Source organism: Eptesicus fuscus, chromosome 4 (genome assembly GCF_027574615.1).
Source record: "Eptesicus fuscus isolate TK198812 chromosome 4, DD_ASM_mEF_20220401, whole genome shotgun sequence".
Taxonomy (NCBI): Eukaryota; Metazoa; Chordata; class Mammalia; order Chiroptera; family Vespertilionidae; genus Eptesicus; species Eptesicus fuscus.
The window spans coordinates 93,907,837-93,926,634 of NC_072476.1; the positions used below are offsets into that span (position 1 = coordinate 93,907,837).

At 37.1% G+C, this 18,798-nt stretch overlaps 1 protein-coding gene across 2 annotated transcripts in view; it reads left to right on the top strand.

The window, feature by feature from the left end:
• Positions 1-18,798, top strand: part of CDH12 (cadherin 12) — a 179,271-nt gene that overhangs the window by 67,633 nt on the left and 92,840 nt on the right. The gene's annotated exons all lie outside the window — the stretch shown is intronic.

The following is an 18,798-nucleotide window of genomic DNA, read 5'->3' on the forward strand; positions in this document are numbered from 1 at the left end:
GTTTTGTTTTGTTTTTCTACAAACCGCACCAAATCTATTCGAAAACCTAACAGACTTTCTATTCCAATTCAAAATGTCTTTGGCGCAGAGCACTCTTTTACCTTAATGGGTGGAGACAAGCTGTTGATTTGTAAGAAACACCAATTATCAGATGACACTTCTGCGCTGGAATGTGCTGACTCACTGAAAAACCTTTGATGAAATGGAGCAGGCCCCGTGACCCCTCCGGTGTCAGCGTGGTGTCCACAGCACAAGCATGGCCGAACTGTTTTTCCAGGCCATGGGCTGTTACGACTGTGTGTTCAGGGAGCGTTTTATTCCTCTGTTTGAGTCCTATGATTTTATTAGTGGTACAATTGCAAAGGTAATGGTATTGACAGTTTTTTTTATGGCTTCGAGAGAAGTGTATGAATTGTTTTTGTAGCAGCACAGTGTGTCCCCAAACATAAACCATGCTACACTGATAGTTGCTTTAGCAGCCACTGATCAGCAATAAATGTTAAAAATTAACAAGAAGTTTCTATTTTTTTTTTCTCTAACAGCCAAATGACTCTGAGCGTTAAATATATGTTAGCAGGAGTTGCTTTTTGGCCACTGAGTACTGCAAAACATTAAACATATTTTCAAAGTATTACTCTTTCCCCAGCCTCCAAGTGGTTGTAAACATTAAATATGTTTTGTAAAAACTGCTTTGCCAGCTACTGGCAGGATAGCTGTGAGCATCATTTTTCTTTAAGGCCGTCTTCCAGCTGAGGGACTGTTTCTTTCTTATTTGCTCTATTCTGGTTAGTGTCTGTACACAGACGCAGGCTAAAGGCTACCTCGGCCCAATTGTCTCTTGCTTTATGGCAAGTGCTCATGGGAGAGCAGTTGCACCTACATAAACCCTGCGGGCAATAGGAGTTTTGTGAGGTTCCATTGTTTGTACCGGGTATTCCACGTGGATGTCAGCTACATTTTCCAAAACAATTTTTGTTTCTGCTTTTCATTGTGCAATGCGCTGAGGTCAGAAGATGGACTTAAACTAAGCTTGGTATTACAGATAATGACTTCAGGCAACCAGACACTGATGGATTGCACCCATCCATCAAGGTGAAAATAGTCCATCAAGTGAGCAGACTCAGAGACAGTCAAGATGGCAGGGCTACTAACGTAATGAGATTTTTAACCCAAACACGATGAAGGACTTCAAGTCTGTGTCTGTCCATAACTCAGTATGACAAGCTCATGGAGTTCAAATTCAAACGCAGGGAAGAGCATGCCACTATATAAAAATCTATGTAGGAGTTAACCTGGGAAATCTGTTTATTTTAACCAAATTCACCATAAAAACCAAGTGTGGCACTGGAGTCAATTGAAAAAAAAAAAAATTAAGCTTTGATTTTTATAGGATCCATGTGTTTTCCAAATCATTTAGTATTGTATTTTGCCAATAGTATTATTCTAGGTGTATGTTTAACAGATTCAAATGAGATACCTATTAGTTACCAGATAATTTTAGGTACTAGATAAGGTGACCAGATCATCCCGCTTTTGGCGGGACAAAACCGATTTTTAACAATTTGTTCCGCGTCCCACGGCGTTTTAAAAAAGTCCATATATCTTTCCAAAAATAGGGACTTTTTTAAAATGCCGTGGGACGTGGGACAAATTGTTAAAAATCGGTTTTGTCCCGCCCAAAGCGGGACGATCTGGTCACCTTATTAGGAGTAAAACTGAGAAAATCTGACCAAGCGCTTGTCCTCAGAAAGCATTCATTCTAAAGGTCTATTGCAGGGGAGCAAATGATGCTCCATGTTAAACCCAGCACAGCAGCTGTTTTTGTTGGAATACAGTAACACACATGCTCATTTATTTACCGATTGTCTGTGCCCGCTTTCACACTACAATGGCAGAGTTGGCAACAAGACTGAAGTGTCTGCTATTAATCCTTTTTAGGAAAATTTGTTGAGACTTGAGTTAGTGGATTGAGTATCAGAGAAGAGGTTAAGATAAGGTCCACAATTTAAGTATACCTATGAAGAAAAAGTATTTACTTTAGAAAATACCTCCTCAAAAACCCAAGAGAGAGAGAGAGAGAGAGAGAGAGAGGGGGGGAGGGGGAGAGGACAAACAGGAACAGAGATAAAATAAGGAGTGGAAGCAAGTCTCAGAATAACATGTGGAATAAAATCAGATGCTCCATTTAGCCCATGCTGAAAGGAATAGTTTTGACTTTATTAAAATTAGTTAAGTGCTGTTTTAACGTACTAGTAGTTAATGATAAAATATTTTTATTTCCCTGCAAAATATAATTCTTCTTTCAGTTATGTAACCATATCTTTTTAAAAGAGTTTAACTTTAAAACTAAATCTAAGAAGACTGAAAGAGGACAACTTTCAGATTGAAACATTCCTACCCTGAATGATTTTTCAGGATTCACAAGTTCTTTCACCTCGCTGATATGACTGGTGGGAAAAAAATGGAAAAATTACTGAAAACAAATTTAATAACAACAGCCGGTATTAACATGCACTACACAATAACCGTTACAGGAAAGCTGTTCATAAAGTAAGGTCAGAGAGAGTTTAGGTTGCCACTATTTTCATTTTGACCAAGAAACTGAAACTTGAAAATAAGGAAATCAGAAGGTACAACTTTACAAATAATTAACAAAAAGAATATCAAAATGTGATGCAATTTGTTTAATTGGCCACAGCACTAGAAAGAAAAAAAAAAACATATCAATTAAACTGTCATCCAGTTAATTTGTCTTGTAAGGAGAAACAATGTTATAGGATAATTTCTTGAAATGCTTTCATGGTAAGAAAGTGCCAAAATATCATTAGCTATTACACATTTTAAATTAGACAAGAAAGAAATTGGTAGCAGCCTGAATATCCAAAGATTTGGTTTCATGCCCTTTTTTCCTCTTTTAGCCTATGTTTAGTCAAGTATATGCTGTTTAGCAATGAAATGATTTATACTAAAAGCATTGTTATCACAAGAATTTACTAGAAACTCCATTATAAGAGGGGAAAACACACTTCCATTTTCCCAAATCTTCTTAAAAGAAGATTTTTTTTCTTCCCTTTCTGAAAGAATTTATCAACTTTATAGAAGATAAGTTCTATAATATAATGTCATCTATTTATATTTAATTATATTTTTATAACTAATATTAAGTGCCTATTTAGCTAGAAGCCTTAATTTGAAGCAATTCACACATACGATTATGTTTATATTTCTATTGTAAAATATATTCATTTATTATTTAAACTGAGTCTCATTTTCTTATTCTCACTTTTGCCTGATTAGTCAGAATAGATATTCTAGAATTATCCAATTTTATATAAATTTTTACTACTTAAATTTCTTATCCCTGATTCTTTAAAAAAAAATCTGGTACATACTTAAACTAACAAAGCATTCTAAATACCAGAATACAAAAGGGGCTATGAACAATTGCTTTTCTAATCGATCTCAACTCTGTACAAAAGGTTGCATAAATGGAATATATAGAAATTCTATTTTGTGTTTTGCTTTTTTAAATATGATTCGTGTATCACCTGAACCAAAATAGAGCCCCACACCCAACTGGCAAAAATGTTGTCTTTATGTGTTAATTTCTAATGATAGGAGCAGGTTGAGAACTTTTAAACCTGGAAAAACTCTTAGAATTAAATGGTGTAGAGTGCTTTTACTACAGTAATAAGATTATTACTTGGTAAACAGAAAAAGAAGGAAGACTTTTAAATATTATTTTGGGAGCTCCACATGTTTACTTTTCATGAGGGTAATTTTTGGAAAGTCTCTTTAAAAAGGATTAGTACAACTGAGAAGAGCAAGGCTAAAAGAGTGTTTGTAGAATACTGATAACAGCAGCAGCAACAAAAAAGTGTCCTGATGTGGAAACAAAATGGACCCCTGAGTAAACAATGATTAATTATATTTTTAGAAACATTTTGGAACCTCTGTTTTATGTGAAAATAGATTGGCATTTGATTAAGACATTATTAACGCCATTAATTTCATCCTGAATGACTATAGGCAAGTGATTTGACACTTACAAGCACCTATTTTCTCATTTGTAAAATGGGGATACTTAAGGTTGTATATGGAGTGAAGAACTTAATGTATAACAATCTAACATCACACCTAAAATAATTGGAACTGAATAATTAGTGCTCTAAGTCATTTTATCCGCCGCTACAGTTCTTGGATATGAATGTCACAAGGGAACACACCGTATAATCGCTCTACTCAACATGAATTGCGTTGTCTGCTGGGGCAAGTACTTCTCCCAAACAAATCAAACTATGTCACTCACACAGCTTTCCTCTGTCTCCTTATAAACTCCTGCTACTCTTCTGTTTGCATTTAATAGAGGATAAAGTCTTTGTTCACAATCATAATCAAATAGTACCTGGAGAATAAAAGCTACTGAGACCAGCCAAACATTGACTCAATTAATAACTGATCTCTTCCTCCTTCAGAACATCAGTTGTTTATCCAGAAGCAACATCTCCCTTGTTTTATAATAAAAAAGCAAACAGATGCTCTGATAGTTATAAGCAACACACAGGGTTTCAGAATGCAGTCTCACTTCGGAATTTTCTCTTGTAATTAATGTCTATTTGCTTATAATCTTTTTACATAGCTTTAAGAGACATCATGTTGTGATTTTTATCAAAGCTCCAAAAAACAAAGCTTCTATCATGTCTAATTTTTATTCCTAAATTCAATAAATATAATATGAATTGCCCATAGAAATATTAAACCTGTGTATTTCAAACCACGAGAATTAGAAAAATGATATATAATTATAATAAATAAATAATACAAATGATAAAGAAAACGCTGCTTTTAAAAAGCATCATTACACTGTAGGGACATACTTTCGTTGTCAAAAGTGTCCCAGTTTTTACAACAAATTATATAATTCCTCTTTTTCATTACTACATAATAATCAATTCATGTAATTCCCTTAAAATTCTTGTACTCTCTTTATGTCACCAGCATTCTTTATCCTGTGGAACTCAGCATGAAATAATCTACTCAAAGATTATTTCCGAATTACAGCAGAATTATGCAGTGATGGAAAGCAGGGAGGTCTACTACCATGATAGAAAGAGTACTGACCTGGCTGTCAGGAGAAATGCTTAAGGGTGTTTAGAATAATGTTACTTGCCTTTCTTATCTCACCTGCTGGTAGAATTCAAGTGCTTTGTGGTTCAGTTTTCTCCTTTGTAAGAAGACAAGGTTGGAGTAGATAATCTATAAAAATCCCTCTAAAATCTAATTCTGAGATTGTATATAGACACATCTATTGATACAGATCTGTGTGCTATTATGTATGAAAATATGAATATGGACCCCGGCCTTAAACTTATATGTTTTATTTGTGTTTTTTTTTAAATATATTTTATTGATTTTTTACAGAGAGGAAGGGAGAAGGATAGAGAGTTAGAAACATTGATGAGAGAGAAACATCAATCAGCTGCCTCTTGCACACCCCCTACTGTGGATGTGCCCGCAACCGAGGTACATGCCCTTGACCGGAATCGAACCTGGGACCCTTCAGTCCGCAGGCCGACGCTCTATCCACTGAGCCAAACCGGTTTCGGCCTTAAACTTATATGTTTTATGACTAACTCATTTTTAGGGCTTCAGTTATGGGTGTGTAATGTGGGCATTTGCACAGGGCCCTGTGCGAGAAGGGCCCTGCATTCCGTTAAATCCCTGCTGTCCCCATCATGACGTTTTCATCATTTTTGAACAAGGTGTCCCATATTTTAATTTTGCACTGGGCCCTGAAACTTTTTTTAGCTGGTCTTACCAATTCATTGATAAAACTTCTCTTTAGAAAACTACCAAATTATTAAGAAAATAATTTCTGCAGTTAATTATTAAATTCTAACTTGTTTTACAAAACAACACTTCAGTATTAACTCCTTTTTACTATTTCTGTAATTGTGTCTGTTCTTTATATGTTTAGGTACAGTTCATTTGCAAATTGCTACACTAGTGAGTGTAATTCTAAAATAATGACACATCCCTAGGTGAACCTAGTGTGTTGGCATTGACTACGGTGTTTTGGTTAAGTCAGAACTTTGATTGATAAACACCTTCAGTTCGTATATTCTTCCTACACACCAATATCAGAGAGAGGTACCACAACCACACATAAAATCACTATCTGGAAAAAAAATAAAGTCAAGTTTGGATTTAAATATATGTCAACAATTGGCTGCGTACAATTTTAAGAATAAATTATATATTATGTATATATGTCTACTTACATTTTTACCATAGCTTTTTGTTTTGTTTTGTTTTGTTTTCAGCTAACCTTAAATAGAAAAAATATAGAGAGAAACATGTGGACTCTGTGTCCTGCTCATGTGTCACTCACACTAGTCAGTGCTAACTCACTAAAAGTCATGTGGGGGGTTGACATTGATTTGAGAAGAAATATTGAGATTTTACATTGCCCCTACACCAGTGTGTTTTTTTTGTTTTTTGTTCTTGTTATTTGTTTGTCTTTCAGGCTAGTCTAGCAAATCACAAATAAACTATGCATAAACTTCCAGGGGGAAAAAAAGACACCATTAAACAAATAAAAATGATTGTTATGTTGCTAGTGTCTTGCAATATATTTTAGAATTTTGAATATGTATCTGTTTTGTGTTTATGTGTAAATACATACATATGTATACATTGATACATTATTATATATGTATGAACACATATATTCTCACAATTTCTCTTAAGATAACAAAGAAGTATGAGAAAAAAATAATAGAATACAACTGTAGTAGTCTCTATGGCTGTAACACATGACCACAAACTTATTGGGTTAAAACAAAAATTTATCATCTTATAATGCTGGAGGTAAAATGTTTGAAATGGACTTATAGGTTAAATAAAAAACTGCCTTAATTCTGGAAGCTCTAATCTACTTCTTTGCCTTTACCTTCTAGAGACCAACTACATACCCCTTTCTCCATCTTAAAATCACATTGTTTCAACCTCTGCTTCTGTGCCACTCATCTCCTCTCTCACGCTAACCCTCCTCCTTACACATATAAGTCTCTCGTGCTTACACTGGGCCCACTCAGATAATTCAAGTTCATCTTTCCATATCAGGATCCACAAATAGTCACATCTGCAACTTCCTTTTTGCCATCTTAGATAACACACCTACAGGTTTCAGGTACTAGGATGTGGTCATTTGGGGAAACCATTATTTTGTCTACCACAATAGATATTCTTCAGTTTCCATATTTAAAAATAGTTTCCTTGTTGTTTAGAAGGAAACTAACTTAGCAGATGCAGCTGGCCACAGCAGTCTCCACATTGAAACTTGAGGATGGTATTGTTCATCCTGATTTAATGTGGAGAGACTTCACAGAATCTTTCTACTAAATGCCTTGTCACTTAATTATGTGTTACTGCAAAGCCAAAGAATACCAACCAATTTGCCAAGAATATAGTACAAATGTTTTGGTCCAAAGAGTTCTTTTAATTCAACTGCATCTAAGCACACAATCACTAACATAACCTGCATAGTGGAATAGAAACTTTGGGTCAAGTTTCTTAATGGGAATGACCAGTCACATGTTTCAAGTTTGGTTTAAGCAAAAATAGACAAGTTATTCATAATTTGAAACTTTGAACTAAAAAAATTTTTCATATAATGAAAAATGATGTTATTGATGTAAGTATGCATATTGGTTAAGTGACTCCATTATATTAATTTCTATATTTTTCATAAATGTTGAAAAATCACAGAAACCCTTATCTCTTTTCAAAAATTGTCAAGGAAGGTGTATTTCCTTTTGATGTTTAGATAATTAGGTTATTTCACATTTTTCTCTCAGAGATTATGTTGCTATCCTAAAGCTTGGCTGGAGGCAGGTGCCTGCAACATTTTACCTACAAATAGTCATAGAAAGATATTGCAAATTAGTGCAGCTTCTGGTAACTGAAATGACCTGCAGCTAGCTTGCGGGCAGCGGTGAATATTAAAATAGATGTACAAAAGTTCATTTAGAACTTCCATCCCTTTTGAAGTGAAGGGAACATTTATAACTGGGAAGTCTGACTCTCTCAGGAGCATAATAGTTTCAAGAACAAATATAGGCTTAAAGATGGTTTACAGACAGTTCTGGAATTTTTGTTGTAATCTCAGATGAATGATTTTTTATCTTAAATAAGTGTGAAGGATAGTGAGAGAAAGAGATGGAGAGGGAGAAAGGGATCACATTTAGGTCAAATAAACATAAATTTCAAAGGTTTTAGTTTTGCAAATAAAAGTGATAATAAAATTAATACATTTTAAGCATAAACAGACTTGTACTCCCTCCAGGATGAAATCCAAAGTCCTAAAGAAGTTTGGCCTGTTTTTGGAATTTGAGACTGACTTTCAATAAATCATAGCTCTTTATATATAGCTTATAATATTTCTATTTATTATAAGTACATATGAAATAATTTTTATATCTTGTCTCAGATATTTTTAATTATTAAAAAGAAAGAAAGAAAGAAAGAAAGAAAGAAAGAAAGAAAGAAAGAAAGAAAAAAAAAAAACACCTGGGTTCATTGGGTAAAAACTAACAAAGCATATCCAAGGAAGAAATAAAGATTTGTAAGTCATTAGAATTAATATTTGAATATTTAGGTTTTCAGAGTTAAAAACATAAATGCAATTTTTATTTTTGTCTTAAATAAAAATTTCCATTTTTCCATTTTGTCTTAAATATAGCTATTTATGTACATTACTTTTTATACAACACCCTTCTTTGTACATTTTAGTAATTGAGATGCATTATTTGATTATTACTGAAATAATTTTTGTAATCTTAAACTAATTTCTATGATGAATGCAAATGCTTTATTTTAATAAGGAAAAATAAGAAGGCAATAAACTTAAGTAATACATTGAATGAAAGAAATTGGAAAAAAATTATGTTAATCTCATTTATATATATGTATATATATATATATATGTATATATATATATATCTCAAAGGTTCTGTTAAGCCCTAAAAAATATTTGTGCTTATGAACTCATCAGTATTGTAAAAATATGATTATCATATACTCTTGAAGAGACTCAAAGACTCATAATACATAAAATTCAAAGTGCAGCTAATATTTTCTACTTTTTATGTACTATATATTCAAAGTATTTTTCTATGATTTTATATTTATATAGAAGATATATCAACTATATATATATATATATATATATATATATATATATACACATAATCTATTATTTTAGTACAACTTTTATTAAGGTTCTAGAGGCCGGGTGCACAAAATTGGTGCACGGGGGTGTGGGGGGGTGTGTCCCTCAACCCAGCCTGCACCCTCTCCAATCCAGGACTGCTGGCTCCCAACTGCTCGCCTGCCTGCCTGCCTGATTTCCCCTAACTGCTTCTGCCTACCAGCCTGATCACCCCCTAACCACTTCCCTGCCAGCCTGATCGACACCTAACTGCTCCCTTGCTGGCCCGATTGCCCCTAACTGCCCTCCCCTGACAGCCTGGTCACCCCCAACTGCCCTCTCCTGCTGGCCTGGTGGCCCCTAACTGTCCTCCCCTGTAGGCCTGGTCGCCCCAACTGCCCTCCCTGCTAATCTGGTCCTCTCAACTGCCCACCCCTGCTGGCCCGATTAACCCTAACTGCCCTCCCCTGCTGGCCTGGTCACCCCTAACTGCCCTCCCCTGCTGACCTTGTCGCCCCTAACTGCCCTCCCTTGCTGACCTGGTTGCCCCCAACTGCCCTCCCATGCTGGCCTAGTTGCCCCCAACTGCCCTCCTCTGCTGGCCGGTCACCCCAACTGCCCTCTCCTGCAGGCCTGATTGCCCCCAACTGCCCTCCCCTTCAGGCCTGGTCCCCCACAAATGCCCTCCCCTGTAGGCCTTCCCCCCCCCGAACTGCCCTTTCCTGCTGGCCTTGTCTCTCCCATCTGTCCTCCCCTGCAGGCCTAGTCCCCCCCAACTGCCCTCCCCTGCAGGCCATCTTGTGGCGGCCATCTTATGTCCACATGGGGGCAGCCATCTTGTGTGTTAGAGTGATGGTCAATTTTCATATTACCTATTTATTATATAGGATATATATATATATATATACATATATGTATATATACATATAATATATATATACACACACACATCCTATATAATAATAGACAAATATGCAAATTGACCATACCTCCGACACACCCACAAGCCACGCCCACAAGCCACACCCACCATCCAATCAGAGCGAGCATGCAAATTAACCCAAACCAAGATGGCTACAGCCACAGAGAGCAAGGTTTCCTAGGTAACAGAGGAAGCCAAGCTTTCTGCCAGCCGTTGCAGGCCTAAGCCTCCACTCAAGCTACAAAGTTTCAATTATAGAAGGTAAACAAATTCAAACAAATGGCGGCAGAATGGAGCTTGAGAGAGCAGGCCACGGTTGCCACTGGCAACAGGGGAAGCAAAGCTTTCCACACACCCTGGCCAGGCCCACCCGCTTAAGGCAACAAAGTTTCAATTATAACCCCAACACAAATGGCTTCGGGCCTCGGAGGGAGCCCCAGGCTTGGCTCTGCTCCAGGCTACAAAGTTTCAATTGTAGAAGGAAAATAAATTCTAGATACCAGGGCCTCCGCTTGCGTTGCCAGGGGGCGTGGCCAGCCTGCAAACCACCACAGGCCCCTCGCTCAGGCCGCCCCACGCCCCAAGGGTACCCCACCCTGATCATGGACACCCTTCAGGGCAAACCAGCTGGCCCCCACCCCTGTACCAGTCCTCTATCCTATCTAATAAAAGAGTACTATGCATATTGATCATCACTGCAACACACAATATAGCTGCCCCCATGTGGTCAAAGATCCTGCCCCCATGTGGACACAGGATGGCCACCACAAGATGGCCAGCAGGAGAGGGCAGTTGGGAGGCACCTGGCCTGCAAGAGAGGGCAGTTGAGAAGGACCAAGCCTGCAAGGGAGGGCAGTTGGAGGTGATCAACCCTGCAGGAGAGGGCAGTTAGGGGTGACCAGGCCGGCAGAGGAGGGAAGTTGGGGGCAAACAGGCTGGCAGCAGAGTGGTTAGGGGGTGATCAGGCTGGCAGGCAGAAGCGGTTAGGGGCAATCAGGAAGGCAGGCAGGCAAGCAGTTGGGAGCCAGCAGTCCTGGATTGTGAGAGGGATGTCCGACTGCCCATTTAGGCCTGATCCCTGGGATTGGGCCTAAACGAGCAGTCAGACATCCCTTGAGGGGGTCCCAGATTGGAGAGGGTACAGGCTGGGCTGAGGGACAACCCCCCTCCGTGCATGAATTTCGTGCACCGGGCCTCTAGTATATATATATACACATACACTTGATGTTCTTTTATACCTTTTTCAGTACATATGCAGCTAACTCATATTGTAGAGGGCTGTGTACTTTTCTATAACATGGACATACTGAAACTGATTAATCCATGTCCTTATTAAAGGATGTTTAAGTTGATTCTAGGTTTTGTTATTATAAAGTGTTTCTGTGAACAGGTTTCATCATATGTCTTTGTGCCTGTGTAAAAGTATCTGTATCTACCTGGGAGTGGAGTAGATTAGAATGTATTTACATTTTCCACTAGGTAGATATTTAAAATAGTCCAGAATTTTTCAAAGAATTTTTACTCAATCACTTGCTCTCCTTCCAAACCTGGTGGAAGAAGAGAAGGAAATTAAGAAAGAAAAGAAAGGAAAGAAAAACTCTACTTCTTGAGGTATTGAATATGGGCTTGTGAGAAGAAACAGAATGAGGGTCAGAGTGGGGAGAAAAGTATAGTTAGAGGAAAAGTATGGTTAGCAATAACTAAAGTTACTGCCTTGTCAAATTTTGAAACAGTACTTTTCTGATTATGAAATTTTCCCCATTTTCTAGAGGAAAATCCCCTTTAATATCACATCTTCATGACCTGACCCCCAGGACTTCCCTTGTTCTATCACATTTCTCTGTTGTGCATTCATTTCATCACATGATTCTCAGCACTTACAGGAGCTCAGGGAACTCCTACACCACTATCTTGCTGACATAGCTCTCTCCTAGGCTGTTTTAATCCTGCTTGGCTATGCTTTTAATTTTCTTTCTAAAATGATTTACTCCATTCACATACCAGTTGATTACCATAATTTATTTTCTTAAGGATTGATCTTTACTTTATTAATCTGTCACTTTGCAATACAGAAATCATTATAAATAGGGACAATTCCCTCAGATTCCAATTTCAGTACCAGGAAATAAATACCAAAACATCATAACTGGCCCTCAATACAAAACCTCATGATTTCTAAGTACTCTGTTGAAGCGTATCCTTTTTGCTAAGATTTCCCTGGGAACAACATAAAGCAGACTTTAGCTATCTTATTTTTCCCTCTCCTATTCCTCTACAATTAGCATGCATCTACTACAGGGCTTCACAGACCTTGTAGATATTTTTGTTTAAATGACTGGATCCTTTATGCTTCTTAAAGGGCATGAGGCCCAATGCATGAAAATTCATGCACTGGAGGGGGGCCCCACAGCCCGGCCTGCCCCCTCTCACAGTCCGGGAGCTCTCAGGGGTGGGAGGTGACCCTGCAATCAGAGGAAGGTGGTGTCCCCATTACACCTCTGCTGCTGCCACTGCTGGCAGCGAAAGCCTCAGCCGGCCCTGGTTACCTGAGCCTCGGGCGGCCCTGGGCTACTGGGCAGCCACCATCCGAGAGGCTTGCCTGTGCCTTGGGCATCGGCTGGGCAGCCGACAGCTGAGGTTTGCCTGCGCCTCGAGCTAGTCCTGGGTTGGCTGGGGGGCTGAGGGGACTGGGGGACTCCAGAGGCAGGTGCGAGGAGCAGCCGGACCCGCCTGGGGGCTGGCCCAGCCAAGCCACGCGCCTGCTGCCCCAGCAGGGCTGAGGGGACTGGGCGCCACTATCTTGTGGCTGTGGGTGCCAACATCTTTGAGAGCATGGCAGTCAAGTAGCATGTTCCCTCTTTATTAGATAGGATTCATCTTTGTATGCTTATCACATAGCATAGTGACTGAGGCAAGGCATATATCTAACACATATGTCTGTTAAATAAATAAGTAGATAAATGAAAAATAGATGAATGAATGAATGAATGAATGAATGAATGAATAAATAAATAAATAAATAAATAAAAGCACCAAGGAAGTGGAAGACAAAGTTATGACTGTTTAAACATTTTCCCTCAATTAATTGAGAAATGTGAGGAAAAGAAGTCAAGAGGGAAATGATCCATTTTTATTTGCCAAAAATGCATTAATTTAACCAAGAATCATTTCCCCCTGCTCTTCCCTTTCGGATTTGTAAAGTTTTAAAGCTTGCTAATGCCTGCTAAACCATGACTGAACTGAACAGACACTTTAATAGCACATAGTTTAATATAGAAATGTATAGAAAATGAAAGCAAATATATCAAATTAGTCCATGATCCCATCACTTTAATTTTTTAAACTTTCTCAATAAATGGTAAACCATCCAAACATGATTAGAAGAGTTAGTTAGATGAGGAGGACAAAAAGAAGAAGGAAAGAATAAGTGGAAGTAGAGAATGAAATGAAAGGAGAAGAGGAAGAATGTGGAGGAAAAAGAGAAGGAGGAAGCTTCTTTGATTTTCCATAAGCCTCTCTTCCCACCAGAAAACACGAGGTGCACGTATCTGAAGATACACATATGCATGTATAGTGTGCTGTTGTGGGCATATACATGAATATCTGTGCCTGTATCCTTTTTTAAAAATTTTAGCAGGAGCATGTCTTATACCTGCATTTATGAATTAATATTCTATCGTGGACAGTTTTCCATATCAGTTCATACTTCCTTGTTCTTTCAAAAATCCAAATGCTGCACTGTGAGCCTATGGCATGATTTAGTTGAAGAGTCCCCTGCGAATGGATACTTTGTTCCCATTTTCCGTTTATGCTTTTGTACACAGTAAATTATAATTTTAAAGTTATTTTTATTTTATAAAAAATAATTTGTGGTCACTTGGTACTTATTTTATAATATATCATTATTTAATGTTCACATCAGTCCGTTGTTATAGAGTTTGTATAAAGTTGCACAGAAAACATGCTTAATATATATATTTTTTAAATAGATTTTTATTGATTTTAGAGAGGGAAAGAGAGGGAGAGAGAGATGGAAACAGCAATGATGAGAGAGAATCATTGTTTGGCTGCCTCCTGCATGCCCCGCAATGGAGATCAAGCCCATGACCCAGGCATGTGCCCTGACCAGGAATCGAAACATAAACTCCTGGTTCATAGTTCAACACTCAACCACTGAGCTATGCCAGTCGGGCTTAATAAATATTTTTAAACAAATGAATGAATAACTGAATAGTTACATCTGCTAAGATTAGGTAATTGATACTTAGCAAATTTTAGCAATTGTCCTCATGTTCAAGAAGGTATTAAATAGTGAACACAGGGGTAGAATTTGTGACTTTGGACTCTTTATTTCTTGCCATCCTTAGAATGTGTGAATTTAACACTGAAGGTTAGATGTATCTCAATTACCTACCTAAAGGAAGTGATATTGGGTGATATTTGACAAAAGCATTTTTATAGAAATCTCTTGCATCAACTCTGTGTAAATATTCAGCTCACTGTGAATAGCATTATATTCAACTCACTCTGAAAGCATTATGCTTAAGTTATGAAGCAACTTTGCAAGAAACAATCTATACTCAGGTAACCACTATATTTCTACTGCAGCAGTAACCTGTATTAAGATAATAATGTACATTATTATTTTAAATAATTATATGATAGAAATCATCCCCCCAGCATGATTGGTGAAATATAGAAATCATCTTTATCCCTTATTCCTCTGCCAAATGAGTGAATAATCTTTATGAGATACAAGTATCTTTTTATTATTATCAAAATGTTCCTGAAAAAGGTCATCCCCTAATATGATACACTTTTCTGAAATGTACCAGTTAAAGTTGTCTACCTCGGGCACCCCCAGAGTACAAAAAAAAAGTATGATAACAAGCTTGGTGTTCGCACATTGCATGAAAAGACTCTTGGGTTTTTCTCTTCCTATTTAAAAACAATTTGAGACTTTGCCAATGAGCTAGGTAGTCTGAAGAAACACAGATAAAGGAGTGCTTTAAAATGAGCAGATGACAAAGGAAGGAAAACCAGCAGTTTTACACGGGGAAAAGCTTTAAATGGTCTTCTACGCCTCTTCTTAATGCCCCTGAAGTTTCAGAGATGGATTTTGTTCATTTTGAAGTCAGCAAAATGCACGAATAACAGAACGTCAGTTCACCCTGCTCAGAGGGAAATTTGTAGTGGCAGATTTTTTTCTCCCATCATATCTAAAAGGGAAAAGGAAGTGGCATCACTGAAGGATGAGGGAACAGAGAGGATGTGTTTCTTTTTCATCTGGTGATTGGACTGACCCCAGTGCACTTCGCTGTGACTCAAAGAAGCACTTTACTAATTCAAAAAGGATCTTCAAGGATGAGATGATAATGGTCTCTAACACTTGCTTCTGGCCTCATACAGTTTTTATTGGGGAAAAAAAATAGAGAGTCCCACAGTAGCAAACAAAGGAAGACAGACAGGGAAATTGGCTTAGGAGGAACTAAGTTATATTTAAAAATGAGCAGGTCTACTTCCTTTAGGAATAAAATAAACAGATTAATTTTAGGATCAGATGTAGGATCCTCCTTGCTAAACTCATCTTGACATTATGACAAGTACAAGGATAATGCTAACCCTATATTCATTTACCTCATTTATGATTTGAAGCTTTAAAAAAAAATTAAGATAGTAGCACTCAAACCTTATAGTAATTCTGTATTTCTAAAATGTGGGGTAGTATGCCTTGTGTCTTTAAAAATGTCTATTTTTTATTCCTCACATTTCCTGAGAATAAAGTCCTCAACAAATGCTGTTGATCAACTTTATGTTCCTCGAGGACAGACACAGAAGAAAGCTGACAAGGCTCATGCTTTGGAGGAAAAGCTTTTTCTATATGTACCTAGTACCCAAAATGTGAGCAGCAGATGGGAGAATTAGGAAGAATCTGCAGTTCAAGTCTCTGTTGCAGAGGAAGTTTTTCCTTTGCTGAAGCAAATTTGACTATTAAAACACTCAAGACACTTTTTTCCCCCCATCATTGCTTTTGCTGTTTCACGCACTTACTTTCCTACATGCTTTTGGAGTGTCGGATGCCCAGGAAAAGGAGATACAGTTAAGGAGTGAACATACCACACAACTTCAAACTTGTCACAATACGATCCTGAGATGCCACGTTGTCTCTCGGCATGGCTTTTGTGTCAAATCACACAACGTGACCTTGACTTTGGGGATTCCTGCTAGGTAGTTCCCAGGTAACTAAAAGTTCCCCTAAAACTTTAAAATATCTTCTGATTGATTAAAGATATCTGACCTTAAAGGCAAGTAACTGTTCTTCAGTCAGAATATTTCTATTTATTATAAATAAGATTTTTTACATGTCCATGAACATGTACATTTCACCAACTCGGGCTTTTGTCAGATTTTGCTACTTACTAATGTAATCCAAGTGCCTAAAACAGTACTTGGACCTTGTTGGTCTCTAAATATTTGTTGAATGAGTGGACAAATGAGTGAGTGAATGGAAGTTTCATACAATAATCTGAATGTTTGTGCAGTCTGTGTACAATATATGTATACATAATTATGTGTTTTAAATAATATATTATAATATTACTAAAAGAGAAATGAGAAACTGTAAAATAAATAAATGGTGTTCAAGATCTTCTAATTTATTTCTTGCAAAATGTGATGGAGGTATTTACCTGAATATCATTGGAAGCATCAATGGTGGCGGTAGATGTAGAAATATTTCTTTCCTTAAATAATTGCTGGGAAGTAATTTAGAAGCCTTAACCTGAACTCTAACCAATGCTGACTGTGAAAATGTTTGTCAGTGCTTGATCCTCATGTGACAGGCTTATAATGATCTTTAAATAGTAAATATAAACACTAATTAAAATTGTAGTGTATCCAAATGATTCCTCAGAGACAGTGTTGACTTTTAGATTTAATAAATTATGTATTTATCAGTCTGTTTTTTTTCTGTGAATCAAGGCCATCTATGGTTGCATTTGGGAAGGGAGTGGTGACATCTACTGGTGGCAATAAATACTGCAAAAGGTTGAGGTTGGCACATGGAAATTTGAGGGTTAATTATACAAGCCTGACAATTTTTCTAAGAGAAGCTAAGAAAAATTTGCATGAAAGAAGAGGCAAAATAGGCAAATGAATTAATGGCACATTTTAGGTAGAATTGAAACATTAATATATTTTTCTGTGCAATAAAATATATTTTAAATTGTCAAGTCAGCAACAACAGAAAATGTCAAGAATAGGCTTACCACTGAACCATCTCTCTGAATCTTTGTGTTTTGGTAAGGAATATTTGTATGACAGTAAACACTTTAAGTAAATAGGATCAAACATTTGAGTTTTAAAACCTTTAAACAATAATCACATTTCTATATAAAATATTTCACACATATTAATTAGAAGACAAGTGACACAATCTCCATATTTTGAAACTGTAGTTTCTTAGTGTTTGTTGTTGGGCCCTTTCTTTGTCAGAAAGGGAATAAGTTGAATATTGCACTTAAGATTCAGTTTCAGTCTCTTAAGATAACATACATTGTTAATCCCTCTTTATAAAAGCAAACCAGTGAACAAAAGAAAACATTGAAGTGGGCCTTCTGACCTGAGAAAACTAAGATGGATTCACTAATACGTGTGCTGTTCTCTTTAATGAAGTATTTATTGTGTATGTTCTCGATGCAAATTAGTATAAGCGGATATCAAATAGTTCATTTTTGAAGAGTTGAAAGGCACAGGAGTGATACAATTTAGACAGGAATAAATTGGTGATATGATTGAGGAGCAGGCAACATTTTACAGTAATACAGAGAAGAGCTAATCAGAGTTCCCCACAGAAAAAATACCAATGGCATAAATGTATCCTATATTTCATGTTTATATATGAAATCTATCATCCATCCATCTACCTACCTATTGAGAGATTTAGTTTAAGGAACTGGATCACATGACGTGCTTACCCATAACTTATAGGGTAGGTCAGCAGGCCGGAAACTAAGGCAGGAGTTGATATGGAAAACTTCAGGCAGAATTTCTACTCCAGGAAACCTCAGTTTTTATTTTAAAACCTTCTACTTATTGGATGAGGCTGATTCAAATTACTGAAAGAAATTTTGACTTGAACTCAACTGATTGTAGGTATTAACTCTATCTACAAAATATCTTCATAGCAACATCTACATTCATGTTTGACAAATAAGTAGGTACCATAGTGTAACCAACTTCAGACATAAAATTAACCATCATACCAACTGTCTCTAAGTTGGGAAGGAGGCAAGAGTGGTATTTGTTTAAAGAATGAGAAACATTTGAACTGTATGATTATTACAACAAAGGCTGAAAAATTTAGAGGTAATGTGGGTAGTAATGCCGGACAGATGGTTATTTTTAGGGGTGATTAGGCCAGTGTGGAGAGGATGTGTGTGGGTGAACCAGGACCAAACCCTCGAAAGGCAGGTTGAGTCATCCATCCTGGAAAGGAACTGAAAAAGCATTGTTTTCCTGAAGGTAACCAGTAGACATTAAAGTTTTTTCATCAATAAATAACATAATTAGATTTGTCTTTGGGGACAAAAAGTATCATATTTTACAGCATAAGTTGAACAAAAGACTAGAAATTGGTAAGGGCTTGGTCAAATGTTACTTAAAC